The sequence below is a fragment of the Podarcis cretensis genome, assembly GCF_951804945.1.
Source record: "Podarcis cretensis genome assembly, chromosome: 10".
NCBI classification, from domain to species: domain Eukaryota; kingdom Metazoa; phylum Chordata; class Lepidosauria; order Squamata; family Lacertidae; genus Podarcis; species Podarcis cretensis.
Genome location: NC_137179.1, coordinates 55,633,720 through 55,650,958, shown reverse-complemented (window position 1 = coordinate 55,650,958; position 17,239 = coordinate 55,633,720). Strand labels below are relative to the sequence as shown.

General features: G+C 44.1%; 1 long non-coding RNA gene across 2 annotated transcripts in view; it reads right to left on the bottom strand.

Moving 5' to 3' along the window:
• Positions 1-6,174: 6,174 nt before the first annotated feature.
• LOC307226006 overlaps positions 6,175-17,239 on the bottom strand; it is a 44,726-nt gene continuing 33,661 nt past the window's right edge. Inside the window, exons 2-4 of one of the 2 annotated variants that reach the window (XR_013843239.1) lie at positions 10,943-11,694; positions 9,699-9,808; positions 6,175-6,549 (exon numbers count right to left, since the gene is read on the bottom strand). This is a non-coding gene — a long non-coding RNA (uncharacterized lncRNA). The remainder of the gene's footprint in view (positions 6,550-9,698; positions 9,809-10,942; positions 11,695-17,239) is intronic. The other variant, XR_013843240.1, reaches the window with a different exon arrangement.

Sequence of the window (17,239 nt, the reverse complement as noted above, 5' to 3'; positions counted from 1 at the left end):
GAAGGCGGCGACGCCGCCGGCGCTGCCTCAAAGTCAACCTCTGGCGCTCGCCGACGGGGCTCGCCCGAGCCTCCCTGTCTCTCGCTCGCTCGCTCGCTCGCTCTGGTGGCGGCTCCCAGCGGCAAATCCGCGCCGCCACTGCCTCTCGCGCCCCTCCCTTCCCGCGCGCTACTCCTGACCTGCCGCTGACTCACCAGTGGAGCCGGAGCGGGGCGGGCGCTCGCTGCCACAGAAAGGCAAAGCGCGCCTCGCTGGCTCAGTAGCGACTACGCTACAACGTGTGGCGAGTTCTTTCTCTTGGCGCGCGGAGAGGCCTCGGCGGAGCGGCTCGACGCGCCTCAGGGCCCGTTCCCGCCAATTCCGCCCCGCGCCTTCACCTCAGCCCCCCCAAGGACACCAGCCAGGCCTCAGGTGGTTTCCTCCCCGAGCCTTTCCTTCTCAAGCCAGGAGAGGAAGGAGGGCTTCGGGAGGAAACGCGGGGCTTCCAGGGCCCGCCGAGGGGAAGGACGAAAGCAGTTTCCCAGGAGCTCCCGTCAGCGCGCGGAGAAGCGCTTCAATTGTTAACAAGCCTTTCATTGTCTACGGCAGGTGGGGGGGGGCTCGCTGTGTGCATTTCACGTGTTAAAGCAGTGACAAAACCCTCGCTGCTGAACAGGGGTGCCAACCTGAATAACATATTGGGGAGGGCAAGCAAGCCCTACCCTGCATAACTGATCACATGACAGGGATCACCCGCAATATTTGAATGGCAATGCCCATTAACTTTGGGGGCTGCCCCCTCGTATGTTTAATGGGGGAGCCAAGGGAACCACGCCCCCTCGGAGTTGGCTCCTATGCTCCTCAGTTCAGAAATGGCATGGGGCCTTGGGGTTGAGAGTAGCCACATGAAAGGAAGAAGTCAGAGTTCCTTCTCTTGGAATAGTTGTGGAGAAGGCAAACTGCAGTTACTGAAACACGCTTTTCTACTCAAAGTGAAGGGGCCTCGTCTTTTTTTCTCTTCAACCCAGCACACAACTTTGGCTGCGTGTGCACATCTGGAAAAGCAGTGGCTACCTCGAGATCACTGGTTGCCATTAGTTCCTATGACTTAAAATGCTACAGGCAGCCGTGGATGGAGTGTGGAAGGACCTGTGGACCCAGAATTGGCCACCACAGTCACAGACTCACTGTTAAAACCGTATTTATGGAATACAATCTTACTCAGCTACAAGTGATCACCAAAGAAGAAGAAGGTGGGGGAAGTTTGGTTCTGTGGCACCAAAGCCAATCTCCTTCCTGTTAAGTTGTGGGTGAACATATCAGACAACACAGCGCTTCTTCAAACAGCTCTTGTGTATTCACAGGCCAGAACTGAACTGAACTGAAGGGTTCAGCCAGCCTGCTTATGTAGAGCTCCACTACAACACAACAGTAACCACTTTCTGTAACTATCCAATCACTGAACGTCACTTTCAATCCCTTATTTGCATATGTGGACCTGAGTGAAAACTATCTACAGTATCCCCCTGCTGGCCCAGGGTGAGAACTTCAGTACATAACACTTCCCTCTACTCTCTTCGCATGTAAAACTCCCGCTCCTCCCTTCTCCACCCAGTGGCAGACTTTGGGCTTTAAAATTTCAGTGGTGCTCTGTGCAATGGCAATTTCCGTCATCCCCAAGCCTCTCACCCTCCGTTGTTTGTCATTGTTGCAGTGCCCCCTGAAGCACCCTTGTGGCTCGGCGCCCAGGTCAGGCTGCCCTCTCCTAAATCTACCTCTGCTCCACTTGGTCTAACCTCCCCACCAGAAACAGAACCATTGTCACAGCTACTTTTCTTCCAATATTTATTGAGCTCAAGAGCAACAGGTTGGGAAGCAGCCAGTTAAGGAACAATGTGTACCTTGGTAGCGCAGTGTGTATATACCAATAATTTCTGGGGCTGACTCTGCCACTTTAGAACTGCTTGCCCCTTGGGATGTCCTGATGCATTAAACTATTTTCTGCCCCTCCCTGCTAAAGTTATATTCTTTCGTCACAAATTCCCTATCTGTAAATGGAATTAACTGCATTCAGCACTGCAGATTCATGAAGGGTTTTGAGCCATAGACTCGTAGTCCCAACTTTAAGCAATTCCCATTCTTTCAGCCTCAATTCTCAGTAGAGTGAATAACTACACTGGCAGAAAATTGTGAAGGAAACCATGCAATAGCTCAGTGGGTAGAGCATGAGACTTTTAATCTCAGGGCCGTGTGTTTGAGCCCCACATTGGGCAAAAAGATTATTGCCTTGTGGGGGGTTGGACTAGATGACTCAATTCTATGATTCTATGATCTAGGCTAGAATGAGGGGATGCTATTTTCCTCTTCTGGTGAGAGATGAGAAACCGGGGAATAAGGTTGGAATAATAGGACTGCTACGTGCAGCTAGTCTTGCATTACCAGTTGTGTGTGAATCTGTAATTACCACATTGAGCACTTTCTTCTGAAGAAATGTGCAGAGGATTGTAATGTCAAACTCAGTCCCAAAGCCCCATAAAATATTTGTCCTGCAAAAGAAAAATCATGATATGTTCTCAAAAGTTATTAATGTTCTAGATTAATTTTTAATATAGACCCACTGCTTCTGAACGCATTGTCCCTGAAATCCACATTCCACACATAAAACCTGTTCAAGCAAGCACTGGCAGCTGTACTGCATACAAGGAAGTCCCACTGAGTTTCAGTTACCACATTGTAACCATCACAGGTCTTTATATTGACATTAATAGGTTTATATTAATTTGGTATGCTTTACTGTTTGCAACAGTAAACTGCCTGGCTCAAGGTCTTGTGTGGACTGGGGGACGTCCTCCCCGTACTTTCTGCCTTCCCAAATACATTTGCTCCCAAAATGCAGTTGTTAATAAATAGCCTGGGAACTAGCTTTCATACATAAAATTTAACTCCCAAATGTGATGATCAGGGAATCCTCTTGGCAGCTTTCATAGCCGTTTACAAGTGTCTTTAATACAGTGCTCATGACATGGCAGCCAATATACAGGATTGCACAGAAAAACACACACAGAAACACATACACATAGACAGTGGCGTAGCGTGGGTTGTCAGCACCTGGGGCAAGGCAAGTAATTTGCGCCCCCTAACCCATGGATTTTAGTAGGGGCAGAGAGCTGCTAGTGCGAGTGCCCCCCCCAATGTTGCACCCGGTGCGGCTGGGCACCCCTACACCCCCACACTACGCCACTGCACATAGAGAGAGATAGAGAGCTATGACCAAAAGTGATCTAAAGACTGCAAACACATTTGCATGCAGTGCCAGTGTAGGATCTGTTGTGAAACAGTGTATTTACTGCCTAGCAGGTGTTGTGTACACACACTGCTTTCCTTCAGCTCTGCCTATGCTGTGCTTTGCATAATATTCTTTTGAAAATATTGCAAAATGTTATCCCCAAAGAAGCCAAACCCAAGTAGTGCTGTTCTTGAAACTTCTCACCACTCAGGGAAATGGGGAAGCAAGACAGTAGATAAGGTTAATCTTTTCTGCTATAGAGGTATTAAATATGAGGCAAGCTGCTCTTACTCATTCTTACACTGACACATAATGCAGTTAGTCATTTGCTATTGCTACAGATTCCTATGGATAAGGATGGTGGGGGATCTGGGGAGGGGGGGCAGGACAGGTTAGAATAGGTGTGGATGGGTGAGGGGAACTTCTGCTGGATTGATATCAGCACCGCTTGAGATGTGATGCTGCCATCCCCTCATTCTGGCCATCTTTACATTTCTTTCTGTGGAAGTGAAGCCTTCCATATCTGCTTAAATTTAAAAGCCATCCCATGCAATATTGTACCAACTCCTCTCATTTCTTGGCAAGGATGCAATTATCAAATGGCTGTCATTGCAAATCTCAAGAGTTTCATTCCCCCCCCCCACTCGTGCATTTGAGCCAGTATCGTGAGACGAAACGTAGCTCAACAGAGTGTCGCAAGCAGAGCAGCCCACGTGTTTTAATATCTAAGTACTCTGTTTCTCTTGGGAGCCATATACTCACAAATAGATGGCTATTTGATGATGTTTATGAGGTGATTTAAGTCTGGGTCTCTTGGGAGAGATGTTCACCTTTGACAGTCTCGGCAGAAAGTACACAGATTGAATTTTCTCAGATATCTATTGTATTATCTCAGTAGGATGGTATGGAGGAGGAAGCCAGAGGTTACCCATGCATGTTTAAGTGAAAGATTAGGGCTTTATGTTCTATGAGATCTTTTATCTTGAGCACTGTGATTTTTTAGTAACAATGTTCTCTGTGTCTATTTTAAAACCTGCCCTGGGGTCTTCTGGCAAAGTACAGGTAAAATAGGAAGTAGCAGCTGCAGCAGCAAAGAAGCAGAAGGACATTGGCAACAAAGAAACCTCCAAGGTCTCATTAATGCTACAATTCACTTTTTTTTGCAACAAAGGATTATTCTTATTTTATATGGGTGCAAGGGGCGGAGTCCAGGTAACCTGCACAGTGTGTATTAGGAACATTGGATACAAATATTACCATAACATGTTTTTTCCTCCTATGTTTGTTTTGTGTATTAACAACAGCAGGAGCCATCTAAGAAAAACGTGATTATGGCAAACATTTCCCTCTCTGAAGACAGAAGAACTACTCTTAATTAAGTAATTAAAGGTCAACAGTGGAAAAAGTGTAATTGAGCTTCTTGGATTTAAATTACTCCCACAATCAACTAATCTACATGATCCTGCTTTCAGCTAGGAATTGGTCTGAAAAAATGGTTTGTGTTAATTGTCACTCCAGGAAAGAAGCATCAATACACATACATAAACTATGTTTATTATGAACTAGTAATCCCACTTGTTCTTTTTCCTATTGCCTCTGCTCACTGAGGCAACCTTGGGCTTCTTCCAACCTAAAAGGTTGGGTGTGCCTTTAAAGGGGCAGACATTCAGCTAAGCTCTATTATCCAGACATACTGGGTTTGCAATAATGGGGCAAGAATAAGACTTCATGGTGTCAGTGCATGTCTTAGCCTCAAGAAAATTCCCCGTATGGGCTTCTCTGATTGGTAGCAGCAGGCAAGGTTCAGATTTCCTCCTGATAATTTTTTTTAAAAAACTACCTGAAATTATTGTACAGCCCCCAAGTAAATTGAAATTTATGTGCTATCTCAAATTAACTCTCCCTTTGGTCTGAAAACACCCCAACAGATTTATTGTGATGCAGCGTTTTCTTTTCAGCTGGAATTCACTCTAAGGTGAGCACCATTTCCATTATAAGAGAACAAGGGAGGTGTTCGTGGTGAGTTCCGGCACCTCTTTTTCAAGAAAAATAGCACGGAGTGAAAAACAGTGTGGCACAGACACTCCTTTTATAGGTGTACCACACGTGAGAAAACACTCACTCCACAGTGTAAACCTCAAATCCACCTGTTTCCACTTCCCAGCATTCCAAGTCAACACAACAGTGTTCCTTAATTCTATGGAATCCCTGGGTTGCACAATAACCTTTGAAAGTACCTGCACTGGGGTTTATTACAAGTAAGGGAGAAGTGGAAAGGCTTGCACAGGCAGGCACAGAACAGATATTCCATGCCATTTGTGGATCAGTGAATGAATGTTATTGAAGTGTTTATGAGTGTAGCTGTAGCACTTCAGATTTTATTAAGACCCCATCCCCTCCCCACCAAAACCATCTCAAATTTCTAGTTCTAGGAAGAAAATGTCAACATATATGGGAACTATGCAAGGATTAGTACCAGGAAAGTGAGAGATAAAATTGCAATTAAATGTGACAAAAGTGTTGGCATAGGAGCATTATTAATGTCGCCAACTTTTCATCCTGCCCCAGGAGTATTTGTAAACAACTCTAGATGGAAATGAAATGACAGAGTGAAGTAAACATACTTTGGTTTGTTGGTCATCAGGGTTTGTTGGTTAGGTTTTATTCTGTTTTATTTTTGATCATGTACCTTGCAAGGGTTCGTTCATGATTTAAGAAAGGGGATGGTTGATGCTATTTGTCTGCATTGATGGCATTGCGATTTTCAGCTCCTCTTTCAAATTCTCAGCTCCTCCTGCAATTATGACATTGCAGTTTTCAGCTGCTCCTTGGAAATCCCATCTCAAGCTACATTCCAACAAATCCTGAAAGCCAGGCTAACAAACAAAACACAAACACTGCAAAATTGGATATGAAATATTGTTTATCTGGACCACAGAATGAGGCAAGTGAAATTAAGCTAGAAAAAAATCAGAGATGGATTTGACTGTAAATTGGTTGATGTCCAAAACAAACAAACAAACAAACAAACATACATACATACATACATACATACATACATACACAAGCTTTTAAGGGTTGTGGTAGCTATAACATCTATTTTGAAAAAAACCCCAAAACAAAATACCACTCAGTGCTATAACAGCTTCACTCACTGACTGACGTATGTCAAAAGGCACCTGACAGTCTCAAATGGGCTTCCAGTTCTTAGTCCATCTCTCTTAAATACACTTCTGTTCTGACCGTCATTGCAAGATTGGGTTGACAATGTCTTCAGTGCAAGTCTGGGTGGGAAGGAAACAGATGGAGAAGATGCATCCTATTATGTTCCTTAATAATAATAAAAAGCTATTATTTGAGAAAAGAAAAATCCTCAGCAACAGTATGTGAGAGTGTTTGCTTCCCTTCCAAATATTTTTATTGAAAGTTTTCAACTTAAGATACAATAAAAACCAATCTAATCTAAAAAAGAAAGAGATAAAGAGGAGCGAAAATAAGAGAGAATAAAAAGCAAGAAATAAAAAGCTGAGTGAGAGAAAAAGAAATAGAAAAATAGATATAAAAACTCTCTATCAGAGTTGTATCATGTCCTTTATCCACATACATGAAAGTAGACCTTTGCAGCTCCCTCCTGGGAACTTCTGTTTCTTCCCCCAGCCTCCCACAAGGAGAGATCCTTTCTACCCTGTCTCCACAAAGAGCCCTTCATCACCCTCCTGCAACCTTTCTGTGTATGTCCCCTCAATCCAGAGTGTTTGCTTAGGTTCTTGCCATAATGGAACAAGTAAGAAAGTTTGGCCTTACACCCTTTATATAGCAGGAGGAGCATTCAGATATGTGACCCTCACCACCTGAAGTCTGAAATGGCGCAGTCCAGCACCTGTTGCGTCATGAGTCACTGCGGTTCCTATAGGCGACAATCCAATACACATTTGCTACAGAGTAAGTCTTACTGAACTCAGCAGGACTTGCTTCTCAAAAAGGATTCGTAGGATTGCAGTGCACACAAGTAAGAGGATATCGTTGCACACCACCACAATCTCCAAAAATGGTGCAGGATTCTGGGGTTCAGCCACTTTGCCCAGGATTTGTGTTTCCTTTGGAATGAGGTGCAGCAGAGACTGTGGTGTCTCTATGAAATATGGGTTCTCACACTGATCCACTTCCTTTGTTCCCATAGTGGTCCATTACCTAGGCTAGCACCTCACCAGGAAACTAGCCTGGCTTATATTGTAACATATGCTGGATCCAGGGGTTAGATGGGTCTCGGCAAACTGCCTACTGCTCCCCCCCCCCAGTTCATAACAATATGAACTGCCAGGCTCTGAGTAGCAAGAAACTCCAGGGGGTACCAGCACTTACTTAGGGTTCTGTTTCCTTAGAATGAAGGTTGCTGGAGACTGGGGTGTTTTTAGGATATGATTTTATTTACTCATGCATACAACCTGAGTACAGTGGTACCTCTAGTTGCAGACTTAATCCATTTCAGGGTGCTGTTTGCACCCCAAAAAGTCTTCAACTAGAGTGCCTCTTCTGCACATGTGCACGGCACGATCAACCGCTTCTGCACGCGCGTGAAGCACACAGGTTACTTCTGCGCATGCGCAAAGTGCGCAGACTGCTTCTGCGCATGTGCAGGCAGCGAACCCAGAAGTAAACACTTCCGGGGTTGCCGCGTTTGTAAGCTGAAAGTCCATAACAAGAGCGGAACGAAACACGAGGTATGACTGCATAAGATGGAATGATTCGCAGCATTAACACTTCAGCAGATGTTGCATCCCCATTAGGTCTCGAGGAAGGCTGCTCAAGGCCATAGCTTTGGATTCAGCATGGAGCAAGACAAGCCTCTATGACCCTTTCCCAGCTCCCAGCTTCAGCCCAGACTAAAATAAAAGCTAGCTCCCTGGCATATTGACCCCTAGGATGACATACCATCCAACCAAGTGACTTACCCCTTCCAATCAGGTGTCTCTACTGACAACACATATGCTTTTACAAGCTCTTTAGACATATAAATAGGGTGCTTACAGGCCATTAACTTAACAAAGAAACTAGTCTCATCTCTTCAACAGTCTCTTCTACTACCAACTACAATCTTACAGATATAAAACAACAGGTTTGGTTGGGACCCACAATCCAACTCAACCACTAATCCGGTAACAGTATTCTTAGAATGATTTGTGTTGGTAAAGGGGAAGTGAGGTTACAAGTTACCTCAAATTCTTTAAATTCCCTATTGCTATGGAAAATGACATTTATTCTGATATTGTTAGGTTTTAACTAAAAACTTTACACATGCAGATATTTGAACTAGGAGACTTTTTAAAAGGGAATATAAAGCAAAACCAACTCTGCTGGATATCATTAGTGCTTTTGCAATATGTTTATCTTTTTGAGTTTCCTACCATCCCAGAGATATCTAACCTACTTGGAAGATAAGTAACTAATATGATCATATGAATCACTTAGGTCAGCATTTATATTCTGCATATTTGCTTAGTTTGGAATGTCTGTTAATAAATATTCACATTCTGTTAGTGCTTCCAAGAAGAAGCACTATTTAGGAGAGTTGGTTTTTTAAGGATAAATACAAATGAGACAGTGTTAAAGCAAATTGCAGTCTCTTTAACTGTACTTGTCCTGATATACTTGGATTTGCAATATTAAAAGTCTCTGTCCTCACCAGCTTGTAGTTAATTAATTATCTTTTAATTTGCTCTATTTTAAAAGCATAAATACTTTACTGTCATTTCTGAATGTACAGGACAGAAGTACATATATCAACCATTAACAATTGTGACCTGCATTTTTCCTTTATACATTCAAGTAAATTTAGGCTGCTTTGCAAACATAGCCAATATTTCAAGGAAGTAGGAAAAAAACATTTAAAACAAATGGGTAAACAAAACCTGACAACAGTGAGATGCAGCTCTATCAACACAAAAATAGACATAAAATGCTGCTTCTATAGGGGTCTATGTATTTTAATTCATTTCTAAGTTTGTCTAATAATCTGCTCACCCTCTCCATTAAACTGAATGGGGAAGTGAAAACAGAGATGGAGAGGGGATTTTTTTTTTTTTGTTCAGCACTGTGCTGCTATATAAATATTTTAAAAGTACATAATAAAATTCCATGTGTACACTGAAGCCCCAAGAAGGAATCTGTAGCTAAGGGCAACTAGCCGTAAGGAATGCCTATGGCCAAATGAATCTGACCACTTTCTGCCAGTGGTTACAAACACCCACATCCCAAGCTAGTCACAGACTATCAGCAAACTTCTCTGGGTGTATCCTTAGCTGGTGGAAACGGCACATTTTCCCTCTTGACTCAGTAGCTGAGGCTGGGCATAAATTGCTCTTTAAAAACTCCCCACTTATCATCCGTTTGGGAGGAGATGGCAGCACTGGATTCCTTCCCTGCTCCTGCTTACCTTTTCTCTGCCAAACAGTCAATCAGCAGGATTTGGGCTTTTTAAAAGCCCTAGGAGGGAGCAGCCCCAGTTACTCTGTGCAGAGTGCTTTGGGCGGGAGCTACGGAGACCTGCAATGTTTTATAATTTAGAGGGGAGAAACATACATCACTTCCAAGTATTGTGTAGTAAACAAAATCTGCCCTTATTCCCTTATGGGGGGGGGGGGGACAGAAGAGCCCTTATAGAGTCCTTTGTAGGTTATCCATCAGTAGAAGAAAATAACAGAGCTCAACCAGAGAATATTGAGAAGCAAAGCAGCTAGTAAGCCTGATCTTTATTGAACTGTTGCAACAGGGCACTCCCCTCACATGCAGGAGAAAGGAGGAGGACCCAGAACAAAGGTGTGCCTGCCCTTATATAGACATTTTTAATTGCCTTCCCTGGAGCTCAAGACCACCCCTCCATACATCATGCATACATAACAGAAAGGGTGTAACCCAAGACCACCCCCCACGAACATCATACCTACATCACAGAAAAGGCGGTCTACAACAGAGATTTGAAGGTTGTTGTTTTTCCTGTCTGCCAGGTTATCTGATAATGCCTTATCTGATTGCCTTTCCTGGTAGTCTGGCCATTCCTTTGAGATGGTGATTACCCAATTCCTGAGACAATGGGAAGGTTCCCTCACCCCCTCCCTTCTTGCAGAGAAAACATTTGGTCAGTTTGGGAGTCAAAATGGTTTCAGGACGGTCTTCCTGTGCTGCTCCAGACATGTGGTCCGCATATCTATGTACGCGCTTGGTTGGTACATTTATGAACATAAGACCTTAAATTTTTTATTTCAATTGGAATGTGACATTAGTGGTTCAGAGGGGAGTAAGGATAGGCTGTGCAGCTTAACTCAGTCCATTTAAGTCTCACTGGTATAGAATCCAGGGCTGGCCCAATCATGAGGCAAGGTCAGGTGACCTCAGGCAGCAGGATTCATAGGGGCAGCAGGTTCAGCCTCCAAGGAATGCAACGCCAATTGTCACCACAAGCTCCTTAGAGGCTGGATCTGCTACCTCCTCAGCAGCCGCCCACAATGCCACCTCTGTAGCAGCCTCTCAGCGAATAGGTCTCCTCTCACCTCTAGGAAGGAAACAATGGGGTCTGTCTTGTGGGGTCTTCTGGGCATGGTTCAGCATAGGCCGCTTTCCTCTGCGATGCCTTTGATTCCCAATTCAGCCATTGGGTAAAGTTGATTTGATTCCACTTACCTAGTTCCTGATGTAGATATTCTCTCCCCTTTCTGAACCAGTCGTGGCGGGGACACTATTTTGTGGCTCGCCTCGGTTGCCAAAATGTCTTGGGTGGCCCTGACGGAAACATAGGCCTGAGCCATTCTGTTTTGTGCAAAGTTCTTGTGCACAAATTTTGGTGCCAAATTTTATTATGAAAGATGCGCTTCTTAAATGTCACATGGCGCCTTTCAGTGATTTTCAATGCAGCCTTGTTTAAAGTAAACATTTTGTATACGTATTTATATGTAAAAAATACGTATTTTTGTGTGTACTTCTTGCAAAATTTGGAAAAAATCTTCAAGGAAGTTTGGCAGCATCTGATCAGGTCAGTCCACTGTGAAATGCAGGCTGAATAAATTCACCTACAAAGAGGCAATTCTTTGCCTTGAAAGAGCAGCAGTCTGCTCCCCAAACAAGCAGCAAGCCTTTGTGGTTCCCCAAGGCAGATTTTTTGCTTATCAGAAATGCACATTTATTTTTCTTGGTTCACAGGTTGCTGCTTTATTTGCAGTTTTGCCACCCCAGGAGAAGAAGAGGGGATGTGCCTCAGAGACAGCATGGTTGATTATGTATGTGCCTTTCTCCAGTTCCATTTCGCATTATAGGCCTAGTCCCTCAAGTTTTTCTCACTTCTGTGGCTGCTGTGGAGACGAGGAACAGGATTTATTTGATTTGAGCTTCAGGCACCATGGAAAGCACACCTGCGACTGCCACTCTGTTTGCTCTTCCTGAGTTAAAAAAAAAAGGGGGGGGAACATAAGGTTATCTAATCAGACCTTTAGACTTCCCAAATTCCACAAGTTTTTGTTTTGTTTTAATCATTGCCCTGAGGGGCATGTGCTAGCTAAGTCCTATAAAAACCATCAAAGGCCAAATTCCTAAGCCTATCTACTCAGCGATCAATTTCATGTTAATAGTAGGGCTTGCCATTATTTTCTTGAGGACTGGATGTGTGAAAGGCATCAAAATTATTTTGAGATGAGAGTTAAGGTAAACCAACGAACATGAGAGAAGAGACCAATTTTATGCAACAAAACTTTAGGACCCAGCCATTGAAGGAGAAGAAAGGTGATTCCAACGAAACATCAGGAAGAACTTTCTGACAATAAGAGCTGTTCGTCAGTGGAACAGTCTCCTTCAGGATGTTGTGGACACTCATTCCTTGCAGGTTTTTAAGCAGTCAGTCATGGATGCTTTAGGTTAGATTCCTGCACTGTAGTGGCTGGGGAAACCCAGCCAGATGGGTGGGGTATAAATAATAAAATTATTATTATTATTCTTGGATTAGATGACCCTTGGGTCCCTTCCAGCTATGATTCTAAGTAACCTAAGTTCAGCATCATATCACTGGGAGCAATAGCACAAGGGTAGGGAACCTTTCCTCATGAGCAACCTTGGCCCCCTCTAAATGTTCTTTTAAATATGGGTACATGATTATTCAGACTCACAATGGCATCAGGGTGGTTATATGTGATAGGGACACGGGTGGCGCTGTGGTCTAAACCACTGAGCCTCTTGGGCTTGCCGATTGGAAGGTCGGCGGTTCGAATCTCCACGACAGGGTGAGCTCCCGTTGCTCTGTCCCAGCTCCTGCTAACCTAGCAGTTCGAAAGCACGCCAGTGCAAGCAGATAAATAGGTACTGCTGCGGCAGGAAGGTAAACAGTGTTTCCATGCGCTCTGGCTTCTGTTGCGCCAGAAGCAGTTTAGTCATGCTGGCCACATGACCTGGAAAGCTGTCTGTGAACAAACCACCGGCTCCCTCGGCCTGAAAGTGCGATGAGCACCACACCCCATAGTTCCCTTTGACTGGTCTTAACCTTCCAGGAGTCATTTACCTTTTACCTTGCCTTTTACCATATACGTGATATGCTCTGATAGGCTGTGTAGGTCCGAGGGGGTTTGGAGGGAGTTTTCTCTAGGATGTTGGTTGTATATCTAACCCTGCTTATGTACAAGCTTTGCCCCTAAAAGACAAAAATCCTCCCGTTTCTTTCTTCTCCAGTTCTATATTTTGTTGTGTTCAGTTTGTTCTTGTGTTATCAGGATTTCCTTTCTCTCTAGACTCCATTGGCATTATTGAAGAGCTAACACAGGGCACCAAAGAAACATTTTAATGTGTAGGTTGGTTCATAGAGGGAAAGGTGATCCTTAACCTTTCCCAAGTCCAGACCGTGTGACCTTAGAAGGTCAAAACCACTGCTTTCCATTGGATCTGGAGACTGAATGGAAGTCTGTGATGATGTTATAAAGCCTGCATTATACACTCCTTATGTCCTGCCTTGGTTGGCATCCTGCTGGCTGCATTTTAAACCAATTAGGTTTCCAAGCACTTTTCAAAGGCAGCCCCACCATACAATAACCAGAAGCCAAGGCCTTCCACCATTTCCTCCATCAAAATAAACAGTGGCAGCCAATCCCGTGCACAGTTACACAGACGTGAGTACCACTTTAATTTTCTCCCTAGCTCCTCTTGAATGCAAAACAGTATGTCCAGAGCCTTATGCCAAAACCTATCCAATTAGTGGCCCTCTTGAGGATCATTAGGGCAAGAGGAAGAGCAGTGTTTACAAGGCATTCCTACTTTAATGTATTGTTGAGGCTGCAGTATTGTGTTTGTTTTGCTGTTTACACAGATTGGCAGCATAAACATATTGATCAGCCTAAGAATAGTCATTTGTTCCATTCCAAGATTTTGGTGGAACATCTCTTGTGGATCAGTTGTGTTGGTGGGGTTTTGTGGATTGCTTACCCTTCAACATTTCTCTAATGGAAACAGGGATGCCCTATTCCATAATAATAACAAAAACTATTATTATTATTTTATTATTTATACCCCACCCATCTGACTGGGTTGCACCAGCCACTCTGGGCGGCTTACAACACATAGAAAAACATAATAAAACAGTAAATATTAAAAAACTTCCCTATATAGGGCTATGTTCAGATGTCCTAAAGCAGGCATGTCCGAAGTCCGTTTCAGGGGCCTAATCTGGCCCGCTGATCGGTTTAATCCAGCCTTTGTGGCAGTCTATCTCCTGGGGTAAAATCCTAAAAAAAAAGTGCTCAACAACTTGAGTCCTAAAAAAAGGATTGTTCACTTCATCAAATCTAGCCCTCTTTGAAAGAAGTTTGGGCACCCCTGTAGTATCTTGTCTCAGGGGTCTCATGACTCCATACCCTCCAATGTTTTCCTGATGAAAATAGGGATGTCCCATGGAAAATCAAGACATCCTGAGATCAAATCAGAAACCGGGACGGCTTTTGTAAATCCAGGACTGTCACTGGAAAATAGGGACACCTGGAAGGTCTGGGATTGGTGGGGTACAAGAATCACACGGCCAGGAGGAATCTGTAGTTGAGCTCACAACACAATTCAGTTATTGTGAAGAGGTCAGATTCAGTTTAAAGTGTTTTCGGGGACTGAACAAAAGGGTTTAACTTCAATGGTGGCATCTGAGACTAGCCGGTGTTCTGCATTGTGTGTGTGTAGGTGAGAGAGGGGGGAAAAGGAGGAGGGGGCTGTTGTTAGTCTGAATTTGGACTCAGGCTGAAATATAAAGCTATGAGGCTTTTCCTCTCTTTTTGCTTAAGTTGACAAAACCATCCTTGTATTGCACGCTAATTTCTTGTTTTACAAAAGTACAGTGGGACCTCGGGTTACAGACCCTTCAGGTTACAGACGCTTCAGGTTACAGACTCTGCTAATCTAAAAATAGTACCTCGGGTTAAGAACTTCGCTTCAGGATGAGAACAGAAATAGCGTGGCGGCGGCTGGAGGCCCCATTAGCTAAAGTGGTACCTCAGGTTAAGAACAGTTTCAGGTTAAGAACGGACCTCCGGAACGAATTAAGTTCTTAACCCAAGGTACCACTGTATGTGCAATGTCTCTTTTTTCAAGTTACATTTTCTACAGATCAGTTTCATTTGTTGAGACATTAGTGTTACATTAGGAAAAAAAGGGGGGAAAGAAGTGGAGGGGGGAATGATGAGTGAGGTGGGGTTGGGTGGCAATGCTACTATTCCATTTAGTGTATGTGTGGGGTTTTGTGTCAGTGTCACTTGTGTGGGTTCTCTTTACTATTTGCTTGCATTCCTTTGGTGGTGAGAGAGGTTGGGGTTGGCCTAGGGGGTGGCTGTTTGTTTGTGATTGGCTGTGGTGAACTTTGTTTTTGTGTGTGAGTGGGGTGGGTGGGTGTTTTTGGATCAGGTCAGCCAGATTGATTCGAACACTGTGGGCAGGTTCTTGCTGTTGTCTTGTTCGGCTGTGTATGTGATAAAGGGTAACCATATTCGGGGAAAGGTGGTTTCTTCTATTTGTCCGTGTCAGTTTCAGTTTGTTGGTTAGTTTTTCTAATAAAGCTGTTCCCCATACTATTTGATATCATTGGCCTATGCTTACTTTGTGTTGCTTTTGGGGGGAATATGATGCAGTATTTGCAGTGATGCTGCCTGCTGCAGAAACCTGCTTGCTTCTGCTATACTCTGTTTGTATATCTACAAATAATTAGATATTAGATCACCATAAGCCTCCAGCATTCCATCTAATCTAGTGGCAGTTTTATACACTTACATGTTAGTTATCCCCATTGAATGCAGTTGAATGTACTTATAACTAAGCGTATATTGGGCTGCAATGTTAAATCCAACAGAATCCAACACATTATCAAGGTGACAACACTAAACAAACAAACAAACAAACAAACAAGGAGGGGAGACAGGCACAGAAACCATAAAGAAAAGCATGATTTTCTTTTGCTTATTTTTTTTTTAAAGGCCAAGAAAACTGATAAGATTTATTACAGCTCAACATGTTTGGGCAAATGGGTTCCTTTTTCAAGAGCAATCTTACACTTTCAAATTCTATACAGTACACTAAAGCACTTTGGGCAAATACAAACTGCTGTTCTTGTCTTCCTCATGATAGGCAGCTAGTATTTGTGCATGCTGCTTTAGCCACTTCATAGAATTTGAAAGTTTAAGATTGCTCCTGGAGAAGGAACCTGTGTTCCGAAAGACACTGCGCTGCAATAAATCTTCTTAGTTGACACTTTGGAGACCACACATCTCCTTTTTGCATTCTTTCAGCAATCCTAAACATGCCTACTATGGATTAAGCCTCACCAAACACAATGAGACTTTCTTCTGACTTAGCATGCATAAGGTTGCATTGAAAAGCTAGTTATATCTATGAGGTTAATCATGCGTACTTCTGTGTTGAATCGAGGCCCCTGAACTTTAAAGGCCACTTTGGTGTGGGGCAATGTGGCTATCTGCAGAGCCATGCTAAAACTCAACGTGTGTGAAGTTCAGCTCACACCTTTAGCCATCAGGCAAACTGGCTTCTCTCTTACAGAGGTTTCATTTCAAAGTGAGCAATGGAAGCTACTTTCAGAACTGGCCATGAAAATAGCTCAGCATTTCCACCCACCATATAAGCAGCGACAAAGCAGAAAATGCATTGCCAAGAGTAGCTATGCTCACTTGAAACTTGGCAAAAGTTCATGTGGTCAGGTTAGATGTGGCAGAGGCTAGTTAGCTAGGGAAAGCCTTTATGAAAACGAGACTTGGCAGAATGGTATATTGCACTCAGTGCTTTGATACAGAGCTTGTGACACATCCACAAAGCAAGCCTCTGATGATCTCATTGTATTATATATATCTATATTGATTTGCTTAGTCACATCAATGCACCTAGCATTTAAATAACAATGTGCAAAGTCTTCCATAATATTTCTAGATGGCTTGAAATTTGTTAATGGTTCCTTCATGTAAACAGCTGCAGTTTCCCTACCCTCGCATAAAGTCTTGGGTTTGCAATTTTGGGAGAGGGGAGACTGCCTGCTGGGGAGCGGAAGGGTTGCCGAGGCCCCCTAGATTTAGAGGCCCTGTGATGGCCTGGGAATCCGATTCAGAGGCTGAACCGGAGGAATCCCAGCCTGCACAGGAGTCCCCGCCTCCAGGGCCGGCTGAACTGGGGCAGGGCCTTGATTCTGAAGCGCCTGCACCTGTGCCGGATCCTCAGGAGCAGGCACCAAGTGAATCCACTCTGGCTCCAGAGGTGGTTGAGGACTCAGTGCCTACAGGTGAGTCTCCCCCTGGGCCCAGTAACCCTTCAGCCTCTCCTGAACTGCAGAGGCTCAGGGCAGAGAGGCGAAGGGAACTGGTTTCTCCCAGGAGGAGTGCTCGCCTTAAGGCCAGGAGAGGCGGGTCTTCTGGGGGCCGGGGCCGCCCCTGGCCTCAGAGAAGATAAAGGCCAGTCAGCCCGGTCCCA